The sequence below is a fragment of the Malus domestica genome, chromosome 13 (genome assembly GCF_042453785.1).
Source record: "Malus domestica chromosome 13, GDT2T_hap1".
NCBI lineage: Eukaryota > Viridiplantae > Streptophyta > Magnoliopsida > Rosales > Rosaceae > Malus > Malus domestica.
The window spans coordinates 3,334,995-3,353,502 of record NC_091673.1 but is presented as its reverse complement, the minus strand read 5'-3'; the positions used below and the strand labels follow the sequence as shown (position 1 = coordinate 3,353,502).

The following is an 18,508-nucleotide window of genomic DNA, read 5'->3' as shown; positions in this document are numbered from 1 at the left end:
GTACAGAAAATATAAAATTCGTCAGAATCTGAATATTGAAGTGCTTCAACTTCGGATTAAGAGTAGGGGCAAAATTTTGTCTTTAGGACAATGTATTTATACAAGCCTCGATCTTCAAGTTTATCAGTTTTTCTAACTTTCTCTTTAGTTGTTTATAATAATCTCATACATAATTGATGTTGTGAATTTTTTTTTATGATTATTATTATTATTGAAATTCTTGTGTTATTTTTATATTTTTTAATATTGCTTCAACAATCTAAAGATAGAATATTTTATCATAAGAGCCATTGATGTGGATGGATGGTTCTGATGATTGATCTGTTTGATGTGGATCGATGGACAAACAAAAAAACTGATCTTTGCTAGGTGCAATGCAAGTATCTCTGTACATGGGAAATATTTAATTGGATCAGGATCCTCTCCTCAGCAAATGGAGAGGATCCTCCTGACATGGCCCATAAAGCTGTTCAAATTTTATCCAACAGCTACAAACATGGGGGGCCTTTAAAAGTTATAATAATTGTAGCCGTTGGAAAAAGTTTGAACAGCCCGATGGGTTCGGTTAGAAGGATCTTCTCTATTTGCTCAGGAGAGGATCCTGATCCTATTTAATTAGGTCATTACTATCTACTTATAGGAAAATTTGCAAACAATTTTAAAATGGGTAGTTCCCATGGGAAGAGGATCCTCTCCTAAGCTCAGGATGGGGATCCTCTGATCACGAAATTCAGACTATTCAAATTTAATCAAACGACTCCAAACAGAAGGTTCTCTAAAAGTTATAATAATTGCAACCGTTGAATTAAATTTGAACGGCCCAGATTACGTGATCAAGAACATCCCCATCTCGAGCTCAAGAGAGGATCCTCTTCCGTTCCCATGCATTGACCCAAAAAGCGTTTCCTGTTGAACGATTCAAGACGTCCAAGTGAAGTGGACTCTACCATTGACCGGAAAAGGTGCTACCATCACTATGGCATCCTAGGTTCCCATCAAAATGACCCCATAAAGTACGCATGTCAATAAAAAATAAATAAAAAATAAAATCAGTCAACCCCTTCTTCTTCGTTTTTTTTTTTCAAATAAATAAGTCGATTTCTAATAGACTGGAATTTGATGACTAGTACAAGGCAAATAATAGAGCCACATGCCTAAGCGTATGCGGCACGATCAGCTCATCACTAGTATAATTTTTGAGAACAACTTACATATAATTGATTTACTATAACGTGACGTTTTGATTTAATAATACATTGTCATGTAGAGAATACTTTGCACATGGCAATGCATTATTAGACAAAAAATGTCACGTGTCAGTGAATAAGGGCAGAGACTTCACCGAGTAGGCTAGCTTAAAGATATAAATTTTTATAAATGCATAAACATACAATATTTTTTTACACTATCAGCTAGCCTAATAAAATTTTCACATGGTGAGCCAAAATTTTTCATTATTAAACAAATACGTGTAAAATTGGAATTTGATTTTGTTCTCACTGTCCATTTAGTTCTTCGATCATTGTCCATATAGTTCTTCAAGGTGTGAGTGAGAACCATCCTCTTGGTGAGTTGGTGCAGGCTTACCTTGAGCTGTTAAACAAAGATGGAATTGTGAACTTGGTCACGTTTATGATGAGATGCATCTTGTGGCTGAGGAATTGGCTAACTTGAGTTTGTCATATTCTTTTGGTCCAATGTATTTCACTCAAGCTCCTACCTCTTGTCGACATCTCTTATTGTCAGATGTTGCTGAAATCTCTAAACCTTGTAATGCTTTGCTTTAGTTTTTCTTTATTTCTACCTTTCCCTTCTATTTTTCTCCTTTTCTCCCTCCTTTTCCTAGACAAGGATTGTCCGCCCTCCCTTTTTCCATGCCCTCCTGTTTGTGTGGTCACGGTTAAGTCACGTCAACATTTTATATTACTATTCATTTTTGTATAATTATCTTTATAAAAAAATAATATAAAATGTTAACGTGGCTTAACCGTGACTATACAAAACAGGAGGGCATGGAAGGGCATGGAAAATGGGAAGGCAGACAATCCTTATCCCTTTTTCCTTCCCTCTACCCTCCAGAGTTTCCTTCTCATTTTCCCCTCTCCTTTGACATCATTATATTGGACAAGGATTGTCTGCCCTCCCTTTTTCCATGCCCTTCCATGCTCTCCTGTTTGTGTGGTCACGGTTAAACCACGTCAACATTTTATATTACTATTCATTTTTGTCTTATTATCTTTATAAAAAATAATATAAAATGTTAACGTAACTTAACTGTGACTACACAAAACAGGAGGACATGAAAATTGGGAAGGCAGACAATCGTATTCCTCTTTGGGTTGAGATGTGGACTTGTTATTGATGGATGATTCAAGACGTCCAAGTGAAGTGGACTCTACCATTGACCTGGAAAAGGTGCTACCATCACTCTCGCATCCTAGGTTCCCATCAAAATGACCCCATAAAGTATGCATGTCAACAAAAAATAAATAAAAAATAAAATCAGTCAACCCCTTCTTCTTCATTTTTTTTTTCAATTTTTTTTTTCAAATAAATAAGTCGATTTCTAATAGACTGGAATTTGATGACTAGTACAAGGCAAATAATAGAGCCACATGCCTAAGCGTATGCGGCACGGTCAGCTCTTCACTAGTATAATTCTCGAAAACAACTTATATATAACTGATTTACTATAACGTGACATTTAAATTTAATAATACATTGTCATGTGGAAAATACTTTGCACATGGCAATGCATTATTAGACAAAAAGATCGCGTGACGGTGAATAAGGGCGGAGACTTCACCGAGTAGGCTAGCTTAAAGATATAAATTTTTATAAATGCATAAACATACAATATTTTTTTACACTATCAGCTAGCCTAATAAAATTTTCACATGGTGAGCCAAAAATTTTCATTATTAAACAAATACTTGTAAAATTGGAATTTGATTTTGTTCTCATTGTCCATTTAGTTCTTTGATCATTGTCCATATAGTTCTTCAAGGTGTGAGTGAGAACCATCCTCTCGGTGAGTTGGTGCAGGCTTGCCTTGAACTGTTAAACAAAGATGGAATTGTAAACTTGATCACGTTTATGATGAGATGCATTTTATGGCTAAGGAATTGGCGAACTTGAGTTTGTCGTATTTTTTTAGTCCAATGTATTTCACTCAAGCTTCTACCTTTTGTCGACATCTCTTATTGTCAAATATTGCTGAAATCTCTAAACCTTGTGATGCTTTGCTTTAGTTTTTCTTTATTTCTACTTTTTCCTCCTCCTTTTCTCTTTTCCTCCTTTTCTCTCTCCTTTTCCTTCCCTCTACCCTCCAGAGTTTCCTTCTCATTTTCCCTTCTCATTTGACATCATTGTATTTGGGTTGAGATGTGGACTTGTTACTGATAGACGAACAGTCAAGTCAATGTTGAAAATTTATATTATAATACTTAATTTCAAAATATTGAATGAAAAAATTAATCTTGTTTATTCTTAATTGTTGCATCATATTATTTGTAATTTGGGACGTGTAGTTTGATGAGTGGTGTAGGTTGTATAGATGCAAAGTTGCATTTTTACGCCAAACAATACAATGGGTTCTGTATAAACCCATGAAACCATTATCATTAAAGATATAAAATTAGAGTTAATTTTTACTCTTGAGAAATAGGGTTTCCTCACTTTATTTCTCTCATTTTTCGTTTGTCAAATTTCGAGTCGTGTCTTGAGAGTATAGAAAATATAAAATTCGCCAGAATCCAAATATTGAAGTGCTTCAACTTCGGATCAAGAGTAGGGGCAAAATTCTATCTTTAGGACATTGTATTTATGGAAACCTCAATCTTCAAGTTTGTCAGTTTTTCTAACTTTCTCTTTAGTTGTTTATAATAATCTCATACATAATTGATGTTGTGAATTTCTTTATGATTATTATTATTAAAATTCTTATGTTTTTTTTATATTTTTTAATATTACTTCAACAATCTAAAAACAAAATATTTTATGATGGTTCTGATGATTGATTTGTTTGATATGGATCGATGGACAAACAAAAAAACTGATCTTTGCTAGGTGCAATGCAAGTAAATCTGTGCAGGGGAAATATTTAATTGGGTCATTACTATCTACTTATAGAAATTTACAAACAATTTTAAAATGGATCGTTCCCATGCATTGACCCAAAAAGCGTTTCCTGTTGAACGATTCAAGAAGTCCAAGTAAAGTGGACTCTACCATTGACCCGGAAGAGGTGCTACCATCACTATCCCATCCTTTCCCATCAAAATGACCCCATAAAGTATGCATGTCAACAAAAAATAAATAAAAAATAAAATCAGTCAACCCCTTCTTCTTCGTTTTTTTTTTTTCAAATAAATAAGTCGGTTTCTAATAGACTGGAATTTGATGACTAGTACTAGGCAAATAATAGAGCCACATGCCTAAGCGTATGCGGCACGATCATCTCTTCATTAGTATAATTTTCGAAAGCAACTTACATATAACTGATTTATTATAATGTGACGTTTAGATTTAATAATACATTATCATGTGGAGAATACTTTGCACATGGCAATGCATTTTGCACATAACAATGCATTATTAGACAAAAAAGATCACCTGACGGTGAATAAGGGCGGAGACTTCACCAAGTAGGCTAGCTTAAAGATATAAATTTTTATAAATGCAGAAACATACAATATTTTTTTACACTATCAGCTAGCCTAATAAAATTTTCACACGGTGAGCCAAAATTTTTCATTGTTAAACAAATACGTGTAAAATAGGAATTTGATTTTGTTCTCATTGCCCATTTAGTTCTTCAAGGTGTGAGTGAGAACCATCCTCTTGGTGAGTTGGTGCAAGCTTGCCTTGAGCTGTTAAACAAAGATGGAATTGTGAAGTTGGTCACGTTTATGATGAGATGCATTTTGTGGTTGAGGAGTTGGCTAACTTGAGTTTGCCGTAGTCTTTTGGTCCAATGTATTTCACTTAAGCTCCTGCCTCTTGTCGACATCTCTTATTGTCTAATGTTGCTGAAATCTCTAAACCTTGTGATGCTTTGCTTTAGTTTTTCTTTATTTGACGTTTAGCCCCATTTGTTTACCAACAAAAATACGTATTAAAATTTAAACGAGTTGAAACAAATTTTGTGACGACCCGTCCCTACTTTTCATTGTAATTCCTTTTCCGTTGGTGTGAGTTGACGGTTTTACCCTTTTTGGAAAAAACTGGAATATGACGTGGATGTGGTTTTCGGTTTTCAGTTTCATTTTCCTGGTTTCGTACTAAATTAGTACTTGTCGCTACGAACGCGTGAACGCATGTTAGGCTTGAATCGGATTTGTAACGAAAAAGTTATGTTCCGTTAAAGTACGTTAATTACAGGTATTTTGTACACGTTCGTACAAAATATCAGTGTTAGAAACACTGTTAAGGATACAAATTTTGTACATTTGAAATGGTACAAAATCTGAAAATCCATCAATCCAATCCCATTCCTAAAAAAAGGGATCCGGGTTCCCCATCTCATCCACCAATCAAACTTTTGCTTTTTCCTTGAATCCCTCATCACCACCCAATCAATTGTTTTCCCTCTCTCACTCAACCAATCAGAAATGCTCTCATTTATGTCCCATCAATCACAACTCAAACCTTACTCTCTCTACTCTCTCTCTTCCCGAAGGTCTATCTCTTACCTTTTCTCTGCAACTCTCTCAACCGACGTCCAAACCACCTAAACGTGACTTGTAACCTACATCGTTGAACTCCCCTCAACCCCACGAACACAACTGTGTAACCATATCTAGATTTGGTTGAGGTTTGACTCACCAACTCGGAAGCTCTGACTCGGTGAGTTCTGGATCGACGATTTTCAGATCGAGTCACGGCATTTTAGGACTCGAGAAAGCTACTACTCAACTTCTTAAAGATCCTAGATTAGTTTTGGTGAAGAGTTGATGTACAAAACATGAGGTTTCGAGAAGTTCCAGTTTGGCAGTACCTTTCGAGCCATTTTCAAGCCACATCTGTTCACTTTTTGGACCTTTGAAAGGTATAACGTGATTCTATTCTTCATAAGCTTCATTTCTATATAATTTTATGAAAAATAGTTGAAAAATGAAGAAGATTTGAAGGTTTGAAATTTTACCTAGAAACCAGCTAAAATTTCCAGATTTCGATGAAACCAGACGGTGACGACCGGCGAAACTCGCCGAAGAAAACAAGGAATATTCCGTCAACTTTGATGGAATATTCTAACGGCGTCAGGTAACGTCATTCACTTTTGTTAATTGTTTAACGGAATATTCTGTTAGAAATGATAGAATATTCCTCGGATCTGTTAGCCACTGGCCTGCGTGTGGGCACACGTGTGGCCGTGGGCTAGGCGGCACGTGGGGGTGTGTCCGGCCTTAGGTTACCGTGCGGTCAATTTGTGTAGGTCTGTAACGTCGAGTAGATCGATTTTGTATATTCAAACCTTATGTTTGGGTAATCTACGGAGGTTTTATTTAAGTTTCCGTATATGTGTTATTAAACTAAGTTAATTAGTAATTTCACATATAGGGGAAACGTATCCCGATGGCACATGGGGTCAAGCAAGGATCAGATGCTTCATATTTACTGTGTATTTATGAGTGGGCAGTTTGTTTTTATACCTATACATAGTTATAGTTTCCATAAATGCGTATTTACTCCATTATTATGCTTATATTGCCAAGTATCGTTATTGTGATATTAAATGTGATAAATGCTGCTATATGGTTGAGATATTACTATCGTGACATTTATACATATTTGTACATGCTCATCTTGCTGCACCCCGACGTTAGTACCCAACCTAGGGCCAGGGCCAACCTTCACGTGTATGTTCACATCTGCACCGTTCGCTCGCCTTGGATCCAAGTTAGGTGTTAGTCTTATCGCACAAATTGCATTAGGCAATTTCGACTCGTATGTGACCGTGCTTTGGCACTAGCCTTCACGTGATCGTAATACTAGAATGTATTGATTACACCCAGTCCTGTTCGTGTCAGAGATTATCTATACGAACTTGTGTGTCAACTTAGATGGATGAGCACTTAGTTATATTTATTTATCACATGATTATATTACTGCGGCATTTGATATATCATGATTTGGCATATTTCTGGTTATATTGTTGTTGTACTTTTGTTTACATACTTACGTAGTATGTTTTACGAAAACTATACTTGTTTTCCAGCGATGGGTTACTATGTTCAAAAATAAAGGTTTTCTTACAAACGTTGTTTTGCTGACCCACTCAACTTTGTTTTTCGCCCTTCCAGGTTTAGTAGTTGTGCTTATGTGTAAACGAGGATTCTGATAAATCTCAGAAGATGGTTATCTTCAGTGCTTTAACCCTCATCCTATTTACTATATTGTCTTATGCTCTGACATCACGTGTGAAATGGGTTCAATCCCACTCACTCGCACATTCTTTTGACTAGGCACTTTTAGGTTTAAATTTATTCACATTCTTTTTCCACTACACTACACTTTAAGGCTTCGTTACCCTCCATGTGTCGTCCAACACAACTCAATTCGAAGTTCAAGTGAACATTTCGGATCAGGGTGTGTCAAATATGCCGAGAAAGACAAAAAGATGGCTTATGAATTGTAAGGTATAATCTTATACAATTAAACTAAGATAATTAGGCTTAGTGTCTACGTATATGGTAGATTACATTAAAAAATTAATGAAAATTATGTGTAAAATTTTCTTTTTCACCAAAAGCTATCTCGGATTATATAAGATTATATCTTTTTCACGATAGGCTCTGCCAGTGCAAACACTACAAATGGTTGACACGTAACTCTTAAAACCTGAAATTATGGAGTGAAGGGCCTTGTCCCATAGTTTGCTGACGCTTGAAGCATGGGGTGGAGCGCCTCCATAGATGGCTGACACTTGGAACATGGAGTGAAGGTCCTCCATAGCTGGCTAACCTGGAAATTAGGGTGTGAATGACCGCCATAGTTAGCTGACACCTAAAACATGGTGTGAAAGATCTCCATAGTGGACCTAGATTGTCTGTCCTCTTCATTCCATATTATTCTCATTCTTTCTTATTTTTGTGGTCACGATTAAATTACGTTAATATGTTGTATTCTTATTATTTTTTGTCTTAACATGACTTAACCGTGACCACATAAATAGAAAAGAATAGGAAAATGATTGGACAGAAGAAGAGGGCAGACAATTCAGGTTCCTCTATAGTTGGCGGCGAGAACATACCAAGTGATCCCCATAGGTAAGTGGACAGCCGTACATGTTGTTATCATTTCGCATGACAGCTGTAAAAGAAAGAATACGGAAAATGAGCCTGAGGAAGAGCATCACAACTCATGGTGGGAACTGGAAAGTGGCTAGGAAATGGGTTTCGCAAAGGGACAAGGATTGGGAACTGGAAAGTGGCTAGGAAATGGGTTTCGCAAAGGGACAAGGATTGGGAACTGGAAAGTGGCTAGGAAATGGGTTTCGCAAAGGGACAAGGATTGTCTGCCCTTTCACTTTCGATGTCCTCCCATGCTTTTCTGTTTGTGTGGTCACGGTTAAACTACGTCAACATTTTATAGTACTATTCAATTTTGTCTTATTATCTCTATAAAAAAATATATATAAAATATTGACGTGACTTAACCATAATCACACAAAACAGGAGGGCACGAGAGGGCACTAGAAATTGGAGGGTAGACAATCCTTGTCATTCACAAAGACCTTTCCTTTCGCATGTTATCAATGTAGACTTGAAGGCCACACAAAAAGAACTTGTGGAAATTGAGGCTTTACAAGTCAGTCAATATCGACAATCTTTGTCATTCGCAAAGACCTTTCCTTTCACATGTTATCAATGTAGACTTGAAGGCCACACAAAAAGAACTTGTGGAAATTGAGGCTTTACAAGTCAGTCAATACCAACTGATGACACTCATGAGTCAAGTCACACGACTGCAAACACACTAATGACCGTGTTACATAAGATAAATATTGCACAATTATTTGATTTTTTGCAATTCTTTTTTCAATTATTAGGTGTAAATAATACAATATTGGTTTGCATTTAATAACATTTTCATCATCTAGTGTAATAATTAGTTGAAGAACACCATCATTAATTGATGGTGGGGGCCTATATTGATTATCATAAGGTATTTTCTTGTTGCCAATATATTCACAGGTTTTTTTTTTCTCAATTCGTTCTTTCATGAATTGTTGAAAACGAAAAATGTTCGTTAAAATTCAAGATCTAATAAATCAAATAATTCATAATGCATTCATAAAATTAACGAGTTTTTCATAATTTATAACATATTATATTTTTCTTTAACAAATAAGACAATAATCGTTGGCGTTTTCCCATAATTCTTTGTAAACCTCTATGAAATAAATAGTCAATTATCTTCCATAATCATGTTGTGAATGATGATGCATGTTATCGTGATGGATCGAGCGCCACTGCATCAAACATTCTTATAGCCCTTCCTAACAATTACTCAACGAACTTGGAGGAAACAAAAACACCACTCCACATCCTTCTTAACATCTTGCGAAGTCATTTTCCTTTTTACTTTATAAACGTGTCACTATTTTGAGAAATGATGTCACAGTTCCATTGATTTCATATGTGACTTGAGGAGATCTTCCTCACAGCACATTGTTGAACACATAGATTGACCATGGGCATTGAGGTCATTTTAAAAATAGCAACTCAAGCCACTCAAGAGCCAAATCATTCGGTTGTTAACACATCTACACTAGAGGAATAATCTGTTTTACATTGTATTTTTGTTTTTAAATTGTAGTTTTTGATAATGAAAGTGAAGTTCATTAAATTGATTGATAATGTAGGTGGGAAGGGGCAGAGGCATGAATTGTTGAAAATGAAAAAACGTTCATTAAAATTCAAGATCTAATAAATCAAATAATTCATAATGCATTCATAAAATTAACGAGTTTTTCATAATTTATAACATATTCTATTTTTCTTTAACATATAAGACAGTAATTGTTGGCGTTTTCCTATAATTCTACGTAAACATCTATGAAATAAATAGTCAATTATATTCCACAATCATGTTGTGAAGGATGATGCATGTCATCATGATGGATCGAGCGCCACTATATCAAACATTCTTACGGCCTTTCCTAACAATTGCTCGACGAGCTTGGAGGAAACAAAAACACCACTCCGCATCATTCTTACATCTCTCTTAACATCTTGCGAAGTCGTTTTCCTTTTTACTTTGTGGACGAGACACTCTTTTGAGAAATGATGTCACGGTTCCATTGATTTCATATGTTACTTGAGGAGATCTTCCTCACAACACATTGTTAACACAAAGATTGACCATGAGCATTGAGGTCATTTTAAAAATAGCAACTCAAGCCACTCAAGAGCCAAATCATTTGATTATTAACACATCTACACTAGAAGTATAATATGTTTTATGTTGTATTTTTGTTTTTAAATTGTAGTTTTTTATAATGAAAGTGAAGTTCATTATATTTGTTGATAATGTAGGTGGGAGGGGAAAAGGATCCTCGCCGGATCCTTTTCCTAGGGATCCTACAATCTTGTTCGTTCATTGTACATCGTGCGGTCAGTTTTTGTTAGGTACTGTTTATATTTGAATTTAAAATTTAAAATTTAAAACGATTTATGACCGCACGATGTATGTTGAACGGACACGATTGCTGGATCTCTAGGATCCTTAGGAAAAGGTTCCGGCGATGATCATTTTCCGTGGGACAGGGCAGAGGCATGGAAAAAGGGAGGGGAATGAGAATAGTAGTAACTAGCTCACAACTCACTCCATAAGTTTAAATGGTACATTCAAGAGTCCTTTAGTTTTTGTATTGTTTATTCTTTACCTTTTTTTTAACAATAATTTGTGTAAATTGTGATAAAAGCAGTATGATTTGGATTTTATAGGGTGACTAAGCATAAGCTATTATCATTTGGTTTTTAACAGGGGAAAAGGATCCTCCGGAGGATCCTTTTCCTAGAGATCTTACAATCTTGTCCGTTCATCGTACATTGTGCGGTCAGTTTTCGTTAGGTACTATTTATATTTGAATTTAAATTTAAATTTTAAAATGATTTATGACGCACGATGTACGATGAACATACACGATTGTTGGATCCCTAGGATCCTTAGAAAAAGGATATGGCGATGATCCTTTTCCTTTAACAGGTACAAGACTGCATTGGTGTCATATCCCAAGTAGTGTCACCACAATCAGAATCTACCAACAAAAGATACAAATCACCCTAAAAAAGTGGCAAGCCTTGGAAGCCTTGAGTATGGAGGGAGTTTGTAGTTTGGATGTCAATGCACAAATGGAAGAAAACAAGCTACAACCATTTCTTTTCTTTTTTTTGTGAATTAGAACAGTTGGATATTGACACACCCCGACCCGGAATGTCCACTAGGACCCCGAATTGAGCCGTGTTGGCCGACATCTGGAGGGTGACGAAGCCATAGAATGTGATGATGTGTAAAATGTGAATAAATTTAAACCTAAAAGTGTTTAAATACCAGAGTACGTTGTGAGTGGGAGCGAACCCATTTCACACGCGAAGTTAGAGTATAAGTAAAGTATAGTAATGTGGGTATGAATCATACCCTCAGAGGTGGCCATCAATACTAAGATTCGCCACAAATCATCGTTGATACGAACTCAGCAGCTAAAACTTGGAGGGCACGAAACAGAGAGTGTGAGTGAGCAATAAAAACCAAGCTTCCCAAAGTTATTACCTTTCTAGAAGTAATGCCCTTCAATGTAAAACCCGTATTGTTTTCATAAGACAATACTACATATATACATATCTATATGTATGTAAATCCAAACCATACTCATGAATGACCAAAACCACGGGTATGCCATGTCCATCAATTCCACAATGCATTAACAAGTAGGCCAAATGAATTTAATCAATATGAAATGAAATATCAGTCGGAGTCACCTAACGTGACATGTATGACTGCACCCATATCTCATCAATCATTGTTAGCATATAAGTCGGAGTCGCTTCTAGTGACCTGTACGACTGAAATCATAGCTCATCAATCATTGCTAGCACATAAGCCGGAGTCACCTCTAGTGACCTGTACGACTGAAATCATAACTCATCAATCATTGCTAGCACATAAGCCGGAGTCACCTTTAGTGACCTGTATGGCACTACATCTGCACACGAGTCGGAACCATCTGTAGTGGTCTATACGACATGCCTGGGTGTGAATGTATACGCTCTAGTGCTACAATTACGTGAAAGTTGTGCGAGTGATCGCAGGTCACCTACGAGTCGGAACCACCTATAGTGGTCTATACGACATGCCTATGCACCTAACTTGGATTCAAGGTGAGCGTATGGTGCGAGAGGTGAATATCACGTGAAAGATTGTGCCCTGGCCACGAGCAGGAGCACTAACACGGGGGTGCGGGTTTATGAGCTTTAAATGCATTTAATACAACATGTACGACTCATAGGCAACCTGTACGACAATGCCGGAGTTACCTACTATTGCAACTTGTACGACAATGTCAGAGTTGCTTAAAACGTAAATGTAGTCATACCATAACCCCATTAATTCAACTAATACCGTATACTTACCTGAACTTACTTGCGCCTCCTCAGCGTCGTTTAGCATAACATAATTCAAAACAATGTAACACTTAGAATATAACACATTTTAGACATAGGATGAAATGCATAACTCAACTTAAAACATTTCTGGAAACCATAAAACATATATATATATATATGTGTGTGTGTGTGTGTGTGTATGTGTGTGTGTGAACAAATGCCCACTCACATTGCTCAATTCCCCAAACAATGTTATTGTCTCAATTATTTAGTCTCATTTATTATATGGTTGCATCTAACATCTCACTAGACTGCCTACATACCCTAAACAGGGATCAAGCCATTTGTAGTTCACATTAATTAATTGTAGATAACATGCATGTGGATATACTATGACATAATCTAAACTCAACCATCTATTAGCACTTCAGAACATATACACACACACATGTATATATATATATATATATATATATATATATAGGAATTGCTTAAGGGAAGGGATCCCCATTTTTTTGAAAAAAATGGGGACACGCTCCCCACCGTTAGATTGACTTTAATGAAATTGTGTGGTTGAGATTGTATAGCCTATGTTTTAATCTCAACCACACAATTTCATTAAAGTCAATCTAACGGTGGGGAGCGTGTCCCCATTTTTTTCAAAAAAATGGGGATCCCTCCCCTTAAGCTCTCTGTATATATATATACATATATATATATATGATATGGCATAAAATGCATAAATCAATTTAGAAGCATTTGTGGAACTATCAACTATATGCCTATGATAAAAGGAAAAGACCCACTCACCTAAAGTCCACGCTATGATTATCTAGCACGAGCATCGAGACGTCTCGAAAGATTGGCGCCTATAACAATTATCGGATCACATCTCAGAATTCTTATCAATAGAATACGAAATTCACATAAAGCACATCCTCAAGGACATTCTAAAATAGTTTGAGACTCATCGACCACGAGTCAACCATCGATCAAAGATCGACGGTAGGGTCTACAACCCTGTATAACTCAATCCGGAAGATCTGAAATTCAGATTTTCAATCCGAAACTTCCAAAGATCCACATTATGCTTCTAGAATAACATACTAAAATTTCATTGTGATCCAACGGTCGGATCTCCGCCAATTGCCCAAAACCAAGTGGCGGTTAACATTTATTTAATAAACTTACAAATCCAATTTGGGAAGATCCGTACGTCGGATTCCTGATCCGTAAGTTTCTATGGTCCTCAAATATACCGTACTATAATTTATTAAAGTTTGGTGATGATCCAACAGTCAGATCGTCTATTACTATTCTAATCAAGTGGTGGACCTTAATGGAACTTTGCCGGATTATGCAGATTTTGCAGATTTCCTGGGCAATTTTTGGAACTCCATATCTCACTTGTTTCTCAACCAAATTCAACCCATAATATACCAAATCGAAGCTAGAGAAATTTAGAACAAAATTATACCAACTTGGAGTCCAAATGGTGGCCGTAGGTGGCCGGAAAATGGTCTGAAAGATGGCTGTCCGCGGGAAAACTGGTAACTCGCCGGAATTTCTGGGCACCCTTTCAACGTCCATAACTTTGTCAATACTCAATGAAAACAAGTGATTCAAAAACAAAAATCATAGTTCTCAACAATATGAAGAGATTGATACCTTACAAGATGGCTATCTTGCCGTGATTTTTCCGTAAAACACCTCGAAAGTGGCGGAGGTCGCCGGAAACTGGGCAAACTTTAAATTGTTATAACTTTCTCGTTTCTCCACCAAATCACACGATCCAAACATGAAAATTCATCTACAAAAGGAGGAATCGATTTATACCTGTGGCCAAGTTCAATCTAGCCACCAAAGGCTCCAATTTCACTCAAACCCGTCGGAACCCTATAAAGGGTGTGCTTCGATTCGACTTCTCCGATGTTCCAACGCCCCTATAACTGGTTGGGTCTTGTTCCTGGGTCCAAGGGAAGTTGATTAAGGGTGATGGTGGGTGGTAGAACTCGCCGGAACGGCGGGATAGCCATCGAACACCTCAGGCTCTTCCACACGGTTATCGCGATTTTGGACCTACAAGCTCACAAATTTGGGTGGAAATGGTAGAAGAAATGTTGTGGAAGAGATGGCAGGTGTTAGATGGTGACGTTCGACGAAAAAGATGGCGAAAATCGCCAGAATTCGATTGGGTTGGGTGCGGGTAAAAGGGCCGACGGAAATGGAGCTTTCCTCTTTTTCTTTTTTTCTTCCTGATTTCTCATTGGTCCTTCCCCTTTTCTTTTTCAAAATTTGATTGGTCACTTATTTAACATAACTGATTGGGCTGAAACCAAGCCCCTAATTGGTTCCTTTATTTCTTACTTAATTCCAATTGGTTCTCCTTAATCTTGCCTAAATCCGATTGGGCTTTACTCCCGCAAGGTGGAAGTTCAATTAATCTATAATCCAAAATATAAATAACCAAATTCAAATGTCCGTGACCATACCGTTATAATCCGGATTCTCAAACAGTTTTCGCCTATGCGTTCGTACCAACGAGTACTACACAAATACGCCAAAAGAATAAGTCATACGTTCCTCTAGACGACGGTCAACAGAAATCAAAGTCCTCGCCTCCAGGGCATTTTCGTCAATTCATGCTTTTAAAATTTATAAAATTGTAAAATTGTTGAACATTTGAATGTTTTGCTTTGGGATATTTTGCAAGTTATAATGCTAATCATGTTCGAAATCTCATGTGATGGAACATGGTATCTCTTTTTGGTAATTCTATTGATTAGCCTTGTCTGTGGATATACTATACTTTGAACCATAGATTTCATTTATATTCAAATGTGCAAATTGTGCAGCTTTTATCAAAAATTAATGAAAGGGAAAAAGTCAAGGGTCATCTGCAATGATTTACTTGAATTTGGCGTCAAATAGTTTTTTAATAATGGGTGAAGATTTGATTTCACTGTCAAAATCAGCAACATATGATCATTTTTTAGGGAAATGAGAGAAAAGGGTGAAAAAGTAAGTAGAGAATTTGATTTGACAAAAATACTCTCAACTTAACAGAGTTTTTTCACAAAATGACCAAAATGATAGATGATGGACAATCTCAGAAACCATTTCTATTGATTTTAAATCTCAAAAACCAAAATAATAAATTATGCAAATCTCATGGACTATTTTAGCAAAAAAGCCTTTTTATTTTCCTTTTTTAACAAAGAGTGTAATGAAACTGTGAAGTGTCTCGCTTTCTTACATTTCTCTTGGTTTCTCAAGGAAACTAGATTACACACACCTTTTTTAGTTAGCCTATCACACATCCTTCTTTTCTAATCAACAAGTCGAATAAATCAATAAAAACAATAAACATGATAAAACATAGGAATATAAGAGGAAAAATACAATATGTGTTTATCATTTTCCTTTCTTAAAAGCCACGTTCTCAACTTATTCTTAATTTGAGCATGTAGTTGATAAAACAGATTTGCATAAAATGATGTTTTGTTCAAAACTACCAAAGAGTACCTGTCCATTGCTGTGGGGTTTGAAAACACTAATGAATATGTAGAAGTCTCGAAAAAAATATGTGCCACAAAGTGGTATTTATATTTATATACATATATCATATCCATGTGTTAAGGAAGTGCTATTTACGTTCATATATTACATGGAAAAAATTGGGAATATTGGCATGCCATCCTTAGGGTTGTTTTTCAAAAGCTATGGCTATATCCCAGAGATTGTTTTATGTTTACTACTATACAAAGTTAAAACAATCCAGTTTTGTTTCACTAAAGAACCCAACTCCGTAACTCCGTTAATGATGTCTCCTTCGTTTTGTATGACAACGTTAAACTGAAATTCAAAATAAGGACAGAAAAAAATAGAATTTGATCACTTATGAATTGAATCATACCAAATTGCATATGAATTGAATGAAAATTTAAAGATGAAGGAAAATTTGTCATAATTTCGCTACGCAAACTTTCACTATGCCAGATTTCATTTGTAGGTGATAGAATATAGAAATTGATGTATAGGATGATGACATGTGTAATTAGATTAGAAGATGTGTTAGTTAAGGCATTTAGCCTTGTTGTTAGAAGTGTATAAATATCTCAACCTCTTGTATTACTTGGTGATTAAGAAATATATCAAGAACATTCATTCTCTCTCTCTTCTCTCTGAATTGTTATCTCTCTCTAGAATTTCTGTATACAATTTCATAGATATAGTTACATTCACATGGTATCACTCGCCTTTGTTGCCTGCGCTTGATCTTCGATCCTCTGTCTCTGCTTCCGCTCGCCTCGACGGTGTATTTGATCTCGGAATTTGTCTTCGGTTTCTTCAATTCTCTTCGTCTTCTCGAAATCTTGATTTCTAGTTTTTTTCTTGTTTCTTGGTTGATCGTCTTCCTGTGTCGATCATTTCTTCTGCTTTTTTGGTCAGTGCATTCCACCTGTTTGCTAAAAGTTCTCACTGAGTTTGTCTGAAGCAATTTCAATGGTAACTGCATCGCAACTTCAAATTGTGCAATCCCCGATTACTGCCCTAATCTCCTCCATTTCGACTTCGGTGAATGTCAAATTGGATGACTCCAACTATCTTAATTGGCACTTTCAGATACAACTCTTGTTGGAGAGCAATGGAATTATGGGGTTTGTTGATGGCTCACATCCCTGTCCTCCTCAATTTTCCGATCAATCTGGTGCCTCTGGTATGAACTCTAGCTCTAATGCTTCTGTTGCAACGGATGAGTTTATGATTTGGAAAATGCATGATAAGGCTGTTATGCAACTGCTAACTGCTACCCTTTCGCCTGCTGCTCTATCTTGTGCTATTGGTAGTAAGAGTTCTCAAGATATATGGATTCGTTTGAAAGAACAATTCTCTACTGTGTCTAAGACTAGTATATTTCAAATGAAATCTAATCTCCAAACTATTAAGAAGGGTTCTGATTTAGTGTCCCAGTATCTTCATAGGATAAAAGAGGCTCGGGATTACTTATCTGCTGCTGGAGTTCATTTTGCTGATGAAGATATTGTTATCCTTGCTCTCAATGGCTTACCCTCTGAATATAATACTTTTCGGTGTGTCATTAGAGGTCGTGAGAATGTGATATCTCTTAAAGAGTTTCGATCTCAGTTGCTTGCTGAAGAGATTATTGTTGAGAATTCTACCACTGCACCATTTATTACTGCAATGGTTGCAAATAATGTTTCGCATTCCGGAAAGGGTGCATCTGGTCAGTCTCAGTTCTTCTCTGGTGGTTATAAGCTGTTCAATGGCAACAGAAACAAAGGCAAAGGCAAGTTTAATCAAGGGTTTCGGTCTTATCCACCCAAACCATCTTTTTCCACTCAAACACATGTGCTACCAACACCGACTCCGGGCATCCTTGGTCATTCCCCAGTGCAGTCTTATGGCCATTCAAGTGTTTCCTTGGTGCAAACCTGTCAACTTTGTAATGCTGAAGGACACACCGCACCATTCTGCCGTTCTAAACCTTCTGACAGAGTTAATTGTCAAATTTGTGGCAAGCACAATCACACCACATGGTATTGTTTTTATAATGACAAAGGCCCTAATTTTGTTGGTGCTCCCAGTCAGTTTTATCCGTCTCAGCTGCATTCCTCAAACTTTGGTGCTCCCGGTTACAATGTTTCTAGTCAGCACTCTGCCATGAATGGACACCAATTCTCTCCTCAAGCTATGCATACTGTGATGCCTCAGTCTCCTTCCGTGGCATCTCATTCTCACTTTAATCCTCAAGTGTGGCTCACTGACTCTGGTGCTACCAATCACATGACTTCTGATCTCAGCAACTTATCTCTGGCATCTCCATATCCTACTTCTGAGATTGTCCAAACTGCCAATGGTGAAGGTTTGCCTGT

General features: G+C 36.6%; 1 long non-coding RNA gene across 1 annotated transcript; it reads right to left on the bottom strand.

Moving 5' to 3' along the window:
• Window positions 1-13,383: 13,383 nt before the first annotated feature.
• Window positions 13,384-14,878, bottom strand: LOC139190314 (uncharacterized). Its single transcript, XR_011574450.1, has 3 exons — window positions 14,280-14,878; window positions 14,089-14,187; window positions 13,384-13,480 (listed from the first exon to the last, which is right to left on the bottom strand). It is a non-coding gene; the product is annotated as an uncharacterized lncRNA (long non-coding RNA).
• Between the last annotated feature and the right edge of the window lie 3,630 nt (window positions 14,879-18,508).